Raw genomic sequence first — 10,322 nt, forward strand, 5'->3', positions numbered from 1 at the left:
GTTCCTCGAGAACGTCATCCGTGATGCTGTAACCTACACGGAACACGCCAAGAGGAAGACCGTCACTGCTATGGACGTGGTGTACGCTCTGAAGCGCCAGGGTCGTACCCTCTACGGATTCGGCGGATAAGAGCTTGGCTAATCCATCGATTCCACCCACCACCACCTCAAAACGGGACCTAATTAGGTCCCTATACTTTTTTACTGAAGGGCTTAATAGACGATAACATAAATTGTTTTGATATCAGCTAGCACATTGGGTCTTATGAAATCTATTTTTTATCCTCGCATGCTTAAAGGGACTCTGATTGGGGAGGGAGGGGGGGGGGGGAAGGTTTGTTACGTTATATACTAGCAGAGCAGGATCATTGGTGGGGGGTGAGGGGGAGAGAGAGAGAGAGAGAGAGAGAGATCTTTCCCAACTCTTCCTTTTTACATGAGTGAGCTACCCGTTTTATTCATTTTATCCTTCTCAGAGCTGTTTTGATAGTATCCAAATGATGGTAAATGAAAAGGGAGGACACGAATATCTACCCAGAATTCAGGACTGGCAATCGATATGCATGTTTGAGTGCGAATCTTTTTCTCTCTCAACTTAGGTATACGTTTATGTCGTACCTAAAAGCGAGAACCACACTATTGGGACAAGTATGCAAGGCCCAATTTTCCTAACAAGCACAGTTAATTTTGTTATTTTCGAACATTTCTTTCCAAATTGGTTTATCCAATTAACAGTATTATATTAAGATCATGAATTGCTGGGTTAGGTTAGGTTAGGTTAGGTTAGGTTAGGTTAGGTTAGCTTAGGTTAGGTTAGGTTAGGTTAGGTTAGCTTAGCTTAGCTTGGGTTAGCTTAGGTTAGGTTAGGTTAGCTTAGCTTGGGTTAGCATAGGTTAGGTTAGGTTTGATTACATTTCTATGTTAGATTTAACTCAAATTCAAAACAATTGCAGTCATTCGGCTTGTTAGTCAACTTGCCTCTAATAGGGGCAATTTGTCTAACAAGACTATTTAGTTTTGTGTGCATATATATATATATATAATATATATATATATATATATATATATATATATTATATATATATATATATTATATATATATATATATATATATATATATATATATATATATATATATATATATAATTATATATATTATTATAGCTTCAAGACTCCGAACCAATATAGAAGCATCAAGAGGAAGTGCTTGTGTTATGGGCCAATAGGCCTTCTGCAGTTACTTCCATTCTTATGTTTTTATTCCCATTGGTTCGTGTTTTATCTTGTGTAAATGTCAATCACCTTACCCAAAACTTTGGTACCATATCACCTCACCCATGTGTATATATAAATATATATATATATATATATATATATATATATATATATATATATATATATATATATATATATATATATATATATAATATACAGAGTAAATCTACCCCAAAAGTAATGATTTATTTGTCTACAAAACTAAACTCTTTTTGGAATCATATGAGGCCCCTCCACTGAGGGGGGAGGCCTGGATGTTTATTGTCATGTGTATTCATGCTGCTTGCATGTCATCGTTTATTTTGCCTTTGTTGTTTTCTTGACAGCTTTCTTTGCCTTGGGTGGTTTGGGAGATTTTGAAGCTCTCTTTATTTTGGGCTTTTTGTTCCCAACAACAAGCTGCTGCTGCTGCTTCTTTTTCAAGGCTGTAGGTGGTTTGTTGCTTGTGGCGGCTTTCTTGGGAGTTACCACGGCCTTCTTTGCTGCTGTAGATGGTTTCTTGGTTGTGGTGGCTTTCTTGGGAGTTAGAACGGCCCTCTTCTCTGCTACGGCCAGCTTGAATGATCCACTAGCTCCACTTCCCTTGGTCTGAACAAGAATGCCGTCAGCCACTGCTTTCTTGAGAAATCTTCGGATGTAAATGGCGATCTTGGCAGCCTCGACTTTGTTGTTGGCAACAACGTACTTCTTGATTGCTTGTAGAGACGAGCCCTTACGGTCTTTGAGTGCTGCGACCGCGGCTAGAACCATTTGACTAGTTTTCGGGTGAGCAACCTGGACGCGAGGTTTCCTGGTGGTGGCCACCACAGCAGCAGCCGCAGCCTTCTTGGTAGGCTTTGCTTCTACCATGATGATGATGAGATAACCAAGGTGATGAGAGACGCTCAGACAGTCACGGGGGAATGATGCTGCCGCCGCTTGAGCCGAACCTATTTATGTGCCGGCACGGTACAGAAGCTGCAACCTGGCAACTCGTCCACCAATCACAACGGTTGGTTTTACGGCTCCGAAACCTGGATCCCATATCTTCTCTAAAATAGAAGCATTTGTTCATGTTCTTTGTAAAAGTATCATAAAGCAGGACAGATGAGACAAATATCATAAAAACTGAAGAGCAGATGAGCACACACATGTATGTATTACAAAAGAAAATCCACAAATTCATTAGAAATTGGCAGGGCAGGCTGAGGAAGTAGGTAGATGTAAAATGTCTGTAAATGGCGAAAGAACATAAACCCAAGACTGAATAAACGATGTTAAATATCCATGCCAAGGAGACAAAAATATGTTAGGATACAATTACCATTAAGACACCACAAGAAGGTCCGTATCCTGCCGTGATGACTAAAAAGAGTTGGTTATTAGCCACAATGTGTAGGCAGTCTCATGCCAACGGCCATACCACGTTGAGAACACCGCTTCTCGTCCGATCAGCGAAGTTAAGCAACGTTGGGTTTGGTTAGTACTTGGATGGGTGACCGCCTGGGAACACCAAATGCTGTTGGCAATAATGTTTTTTGTTTTGTTTTGTTTTGTTTCGTTTGTTTTTGTTTGAATGGCTGGCTCCACGGGAAATTCACGGAGTTGTGTGGAATAAGGCCTGGTAAAATGAATTAATATGTATGTCATGTTTAAAACAAACTCGCTTAATATAGTGTGTGAGGCTTTATACAAAAACAAACAACCAAAACAAAACATGTTGTTTTATATATATATATATATATATATATATATATATATATATATATATATTATATATATATAGCTTAATCCGGGTTTGAACTCGCAACTCCAAGAATACGCATCACTTATATACACTTTACCACTGGACCACAGCTGCAGGACACAAGCTTGATGCTGAGGTATCAATTTAATGACGTAAATGCCATTTCCACAAATAAATGATAATTTAAAAGTATTTGTATGTACAAATCTTTTCTGTTTAAAAGGCTACAATATCAGTTACATATATAATTTGTGTTAATGTTTCTATACCCACAGGAAGGCATGTTTTTGCTTATATGTAAGGGGTACGGAGAAGGAATCCACAGACCATCAGTCCCCTTCCCCCCCCCCCCCTCCCACCTACTACCACCACCACCACCACCACCACCACACTACCACTACTCACCACCACCACCACTACTCACCACCAATCACCACCACCACCAATCACCACCAATCACCACCAATCACCACCACCACACCTAACCGAAAACCCCCTAACACATCAACCCTCCCCCCAATCAACAGGCGAAATAATAACCCTCAAATGCCTGCCTGCCTGCCAGCCAGCCAATACTAACGGTCTTCTCAGAAAGAAAATCTCTTTGTATCTGTATTACTTGATGAAATGTATGATTCTAATAATGAAAATAAATTTTGATGTCGGTTGTATGAGCATAATGACCAATATGCACATGATATGAATGAATTAAATAGTGTAGTTTTAAGTAATTAGGTTGTAGACACATTAAGCGGATATGATATTTGACGCGTCCAGAACTGGTGATTTTTGGTTTAGTTTTAAATGCACCACCACCATTGCTTCCCCAGAGCCTAATTAAGGACCGGTAAAAGGAGTCAATATGTATGTCATCTATAAAACCAAAGAATGAATAAAAACACACACACACACACACCTACATAATAGTATTAGGAAGATTGTATGGCAAAAAAAAAAAGTACTCCCATTGGGTCGTTTGAACTCGCGACTTCCAAAACACCAGCCACACACCTTACCACCCAGCCACCATAGAGTTGGTATAATTGTGCAACTTTAGTTATAAAAGTAAAGTTCTTATTGTCTCAAATCTTATTGTCTGTTCTATGAAAAGGCATGATGTAAATTATGTATTTTTTGAATGATTGAATTGTAGGCACATTAAGCGGATTCGATATTTGATATATCCAGAAAAGGTGATTTCTGTTCAGTTTTAAAATGCATCACTGTTAACGCTAAAGGACTGGTAAAACGACTCGATGTTTGTCATTTTTAAAATAAACACTAAAACTAGGCCCTTAACATATATAATGTTTGAATATAAATTGAATGCATATAAATACAAAGTGGGAGTGGCTGGCTGGCTGGCTGGCTGGCTGGCTGGCTGGCTGGCTGGCTGGCTGGCTGGCTGGCTGGCTGGCTGCCTGCTGCCTGCCTGCCTGCCTGCCTGCCTGCCTGCCTGCCTGCCTGCCTGGCTGGCTGGCTGGCTGGCTGGCTGGCTGGCTGGCCGCCCGCCCGCCCGCCCGCCCGCCCGCCCGCCCGCCTGCCCGCCCGCCCGCCTGCCCGCCCGCCTGCTTGCCTTGCCTTGCCTTGCCTTGCCTTGCCTGTCCTGTCCTGTCCTGTTCTGTTATTGCCTTGCCTTGCCTTGCCTTGCCTTGCCTTGCCTTGCCCTGCCCTGCCCTGCCTTGGCTGCAGCTGGCTGGCTGGCCGTAAATCAACTCTTAACAACACCATACCACACCACACCATCACTCATCACCCATCACCCACCACCGGCCCCAGTCTCCCAGCCTCTCTTATATACCCGAGCAGGCCCTTTAAATTATTTGAATTGTTGCACTTCGGCCAATGGCAGGCACGATCGCTGCTGCTCAAACATATTCTGGTTCACAAGTATTAATATATATATATATATATATATATATATATATATATATATATATATATATATATATATATATATATATATATATATTCATGAAACACATTAAAACCTTGATCATTTATTCATTCATTACGTCTAGTGAAGAATTGCTTTTGTTCATTTGTATGATTAAAAATTAATAGAATATGAATTCCTCGCTTAAAGTAAAATATAAAATATATATTGGATTTATATGATTGGTTAATATTCCAAGTGATGCTGAATATCCCCTATAATTTTGTTTTGTTTGTTTGTTTGTTATGTACACATTCCAAATGAAATCAATATAAATGTTATTATTAATGTTTGAAAGTTGATTGTCTACTTGAATCTCTCTATTAAAGTGTGTGTGGCTCCGGATGGAGCCTGGTTATGGTATTTGTCGTGGTGGGTGGCAGAAGTGCTTACTTCTTCTCTGTCTTCTTTGGCAAAAGAACTGCCTGAATGTTTGGAAGAACACCTCCCTGTGCAATGGTTACGCCAGACAGAAGTTTGTTGAGTTCTTCGTCGTTGCGGATGGCCAACTGCAAGTGACGTGGGATGATACGGGTCTTCTTGTTGTCACGTGCGGCGTTACCGGCGAGCTCCAGAACTTCGGCAGCGAGGTATTCCATGACGGCTGCCAGGTAGACAGGAGCGCCAGCACCGACGCGTTCGGCGTAGTTGCCCTTACGCAGCAGACGGTGAATTCTGCCCACGGGGAACTGAAGTCCGGCCCTGCTGGAGCGAGACTTTGACTTGCCCTTCACTTTGCCTCCCTTGCCGCGTCCTGACATTGCTGCTGCTGTTGTGGGTTTGTGGTGTTTTATGCGGGCTCGCAGATCGAGCTTCGTGTTATATACCCCGCTCAGGATCAAGGGAGCCCGCCACTGACCAATCAGCGCGCTCCGCCACGCGACCCGCTCTGAGCTGAGTCGCGAGCGGGATATAAAAGGAAAGCTCGCCTCGCGCAAAAGTTCATTATTGTATCGCAACGCCAGCCAGCACGAGCATCATCATGCCACCCAAGGCATCTGGAAAGGCTGCCAAGAAGGCCGGAAAGGCCCAGAAGGCCATTGCCAAGGGCGATAAGAAAAAGAAGCGCAGGAGGAAGGAGAGCTACAGCATCTACATCTACAAAGTGCTGAAGCAGGTCCACCCCGACACTGGTATCTCTTCCAAAGCCATGTCGATCATGAACTCGTTCGTGAACGACATCTTCGAGCGCATCGCCGCCGAGGCTTCTCGCCTGGCCCACTACAACAAGCGTTCCACCATTACCAGTCGGGAGATCCAGACGGCTGTAAGGCTCCTGTTGCCCGGAGAACTGGCCAAGCACGCCGTCTCTGAGGGCACTAAGGCCGTCACCAAGTACACCTCCTCCAAGTAAACGGCTTACTTACTGCCCTGTGGTGGTGGCTTGGCCTCAAACCAACAAACTCGGCTCCATTGGAGCCACACTTTAATTTCTAAAGAGATTGTGAGTGTTAGACACCAATACTATTATAACAAAAACCTCTGTCACTGAAAGCAAATAGCTATAAAATGAGAATATTTATGAAACTGTCTGTGTGTGTTTCTCTCTCTCAGTGTCTGTCTGTCTGTCTGTCTGTCTGTCTGTCTGTCTGTCTGCCTGCCTGCCTGCCTGTCTGTCTGTCTGTCTGTCTGTCTGTCTGTCTGTCTGTCTCTGTCTGTCTGTCTTGTCTATCTTGTCTGTGTGTCTCTCTCTCTCTCTCTCTCTCTCTCTCTCTCTCTCTCTCTCTCTCTCTCTCTCTCTCTCTCTCTCTCTCTCTCTCAACACATATAAGCACTCGGTATCTTTTTTCTAGAGATTAGAGATTCATTGTTATGTTCCACATTAGGATTACTATGCAGGCCACCCTCTTAGGTTTGAAAATGTCAAGAAAACGGTTAATTTAAAATGTCATCTCCTAACTTAACAGATTAAGCCAGAGGACCGAAAACAGAATAAAACAGGACTGGACAGTATATGTCACTTATACAAGCTGCTTTTATTTCTAGTACAGTATGACAATTTTTATTTTGGGGGGGGGGGGGGGTGATCCTTGACAGTGCATAAGAGTGAAAAGCGACGGCGTTTTGTTTGTAAGAGAACAGGTTGTACTACAAATGACTTGATTTATTGATATCACATGTATGTATGACACCTAAATTATGCTAGGAATGTCTGAAATCTCCTTAGAAGGATATTTTGGCCCTGAGAAGGGCCGAGTTTGGTGTATACTAGGGTGGTCGATTTAGCTTATGCACGCTCTCCACGGATACGGCGAGCAAGCTGAATGTCCTTTGGCATGATGGTGACACGCTTGGCGTGGATGGCACAGAGGTTAGTGTCCTCGAAGAGACCGACCAGGTAAGCCTCGGATGCCTCCTGTAAAGCCATGACGGCAGACGACTGGAAGCGAAGATCGGTCTTGAAGTCCTGGGCAATCTCGCGCACCAGACGCTGGAAGGGAAGTTTCCTGATGAGCAACTCGGTGCTCTTCTGGTAACGACGGATCTCACGCAGGGCGACCGTTCCGGGCCTGTAACGGTGAGGCTTCTTCACACCCCCTGTGGCAGGAGCAGACTTGCGTGCTGCCTTGGTGGCCAGCTGCTTACGAGGAGCCTTGCCTCCCGTGGACTTGCGAGCAGTCTGCTTGGTGCGAGCCATGGTGAACAACTGTGGTTTGTGATGGCCGGCGCCGAAAAATTTTTGCTTATATACGCCGTCTCGAGGCGCTTGCTCGAGCGCCATTGGCTGCTCGACTCGCCTACGTCACCCCGTTGCCCCTCCCCTCCTTCCTCTGGCTGCAGCCAACAGGCGGCTCACCTCAATCACTATTATCGCTGATTTTGCTCTATTTTTTGGATTTGTGCAAAAGTCATTTCACAGGGACGTGAAACAGACGAGTAGGCAACTGCAGTTTTGAAAGCGTTGTGAGAAAGCCGTGTCTACTCGACCACAAGCGTAAAGTAAGGGCAGGCAGGAGTTGCAATGCTACTAGTACGTCCGCTTGATGGGATATAGTCGGGAAATCGTGCGGGCATTCGTCAATTCGATTCACACAACTTCAACACCATGACTGGACGCGGCAAGGGAGGCAAGGGACTCGGAAAGGGTGGCGCCAAGCGTCATCGTAAGGTGCTACGTGACAACATCCAGGGCATCACCAAGCCCGCTATTCGTCGCTTAGCTCGTCGTGGCGGCGTGAAGCGTATTTCGGGTCTCATCTACGAAGAGACCCGTGGCGTCCTGAAGGTGTTCCTCGAGAACGTCATCCGTGATGCTGTAACCTACACGGAACACGCCAAGAGGAAGACCGTCACTGCTATGGACGTGGTGTACGCTCTGAAGCGCCAGGGTCGTACCCTCTACGGATTCGGCGGATAAGAGCTTGGCTAATCCATCGATTCCACCCACCACCACCTCAAAACGGGACCTAATTAGGTCCCTATACTTTTTTACTGAAGGGCTTAATAGACGATAACATAAATTGTTTTGATATCAGCTAGCACATTGGGTCTTATGAAATCTATTTTTTATCCTCGCATGCTTAAAGGGACTCTGATTGGGGAGGGAGGGGGGGGGGGGGAAGGTTTGTTACGTTATATACTAGCAGAGCAGGATCATTGGTGGGGGGTGAGGGGGAGAGAGAGAGAGAGAGAGAGAGAGATCTTTCCCAACTCTTCCTTTTTACATGAGTGAGCTACCCGTTTTATTCATTTTATCCTTCTCAGAGCTGTTTTGATAGTATCCAAATGATGGTAAATGAAAAGGGAGGACACGAATATCTACCCAGAATTCAGGACTGGCAATCGATATGCATGTTTGAGTGCGAATCTTTTCTCTCTCAACTTAGGTATACGTTTATGTCGTACCTAAAAGCGAGAACCACACTATTGGGACAAGTATGCAAGGCCCAATTTTCCTAACAAGCACAGTTAATTTTGTTATTTTCGAACATTTCTTTCCAAATTGGTTTATCCAATTAACAGTATTATATTAAGATCATGAATTGCTGGGTTAGGTTAGGTTAGGTTAGGTTAGGTTAGGTTAGGTTAGCTTAGGTTAGGTTAGGTTAGGTTAGGTTAGCTTAGCTTAGCTTGGGTTAGCTTAGGTTAGGTTAGGTTAGCTTAGCTTGGGTTAGCATAGGTTAGGTTAGGTTTGATTACATTTCTATGTTAGATTTAACTCAAATTCAAAACAATTGCAGTCATTCGGCTTGTTAGTCAACTTGCCTCTAATAGGGGCAATTTGTCTAACAAGACTATTTAGTTTTGTGTGCATATATTATATATATATAATATATATATATATATATATATATATATATATATAATATATATATATATATATATATATATATATATATATATAATATATATATATATATATATATATATATATATATATATATATATATATTATAGCTTCAAGACTCCGAACCAATATAGAAGCATCAAGAGGAAGTGCTTGTGTTATGGGCCAATAGGCCTTCTGCAGTTACTTCCATTCTTATGTTTTTATTCCCATTGGTTCGTGTTTTATCTTGTGTAAATGTCAATCACCTTACCCAAAACTTTGGTACCATATCACCTCACCCATGTGTATATATAAATATATATATATATATATATATATATATATATATATATATATATATATATATATATATATATATATATATATATATAATATACAGAGTAAATCTACCCCAAAAGTAATGATTTATTTGTCTACAAAACTAAACTCTTTTTGGAATCATATGAGGCCCCTCCACTGAGGGGGGAGGCCTGGATGTTTATTGTCATGTGTATTCATGCTGCTTGCATGTCATCGTTTATTTTGCCTTTGTTGTTTTCTTGACAGCTTTCTTTGCCTTGGGTGGTTTGGGAGATTTTGAAGCTCTCTTTATTTTGGGCTTTTTGTTCCCAACAACAAGCTGCTGCTGCTGCTTCTTTTTCAAGGCTGTAGGTGGTTTGTTGCTTGTGGCGGCTTTCTTGGGAGTTACCACGGCCTTCTTTGCTGCTGTAGATGGTTTCTTGGTTGTGGTGGCTTTCTTGGGAGTTAGAACGGCCCTCTTCTCTGCTACGGCCAGCTTGAATGATCCACTAGCTCCACTTCCCTTGGTCTGAACAAGAATGCCGTCAGCCACTGCTTTCTTGAGAAATCTTCGGATGTAAATGGCGATCTTGGCAGCCTCGACTTTGTTGTTGGCAACAACGTACTTCTTGATTGCTTGTAGAGACGAGCCCTTACGGTCTTTGAGTGCTGCGACCGCGGCTAGAACCATTTGACTAGTTTTCGGGTGAGCAACCTGGACGCGAGGTTTCCTGGTGGTGGCCACCACAGCAGCAGCCGCAGCCTTCTTGGTAGGCTTTGCTTCTACCATGATGATGATGAGATAACCAAGGTGA

The 10,322-nt window shown here is 43.2% G+C and overlaps 1 non-coding gene across 1 annotated transcript; it reads left to right on the forward strand.

The window, feature by feature from the left end:
* The first annotated feature begins 2,663 nt into the window (after positions 1 to 2,663).
* LOC138361916 (5S ribosomal RNA) lies at positions 2,664 to 2,782 on the forward strand. The gene has a single exon (XR_011227277.1). It is a non-coding gene; the product is annotated as a 5S ribosomal RNA (ribosomal RNA).
* The last annotated feature ends 7,540 nt before the right edge of the window (positions 2,783 to 10,322 follow it).

The sequence above is a fragment of the Procambarus clarkii genome, unplaced genomic scaffold (assembly GCF_040958095.1).
Source record: "Procambarus clarkii isolate CNS0578487 unplaced genomic scaffold, FALCON_Pclarkii_2.0 HiC_scaffold_1003, whole genome shotgun sequence".
NCBI classification, from domain to species: Eukaryota; Metazoa; Arthropoda; class Malacostraca; order Decapoda; family Cambaridae; genus Procambarus; species Procambarus clarkii.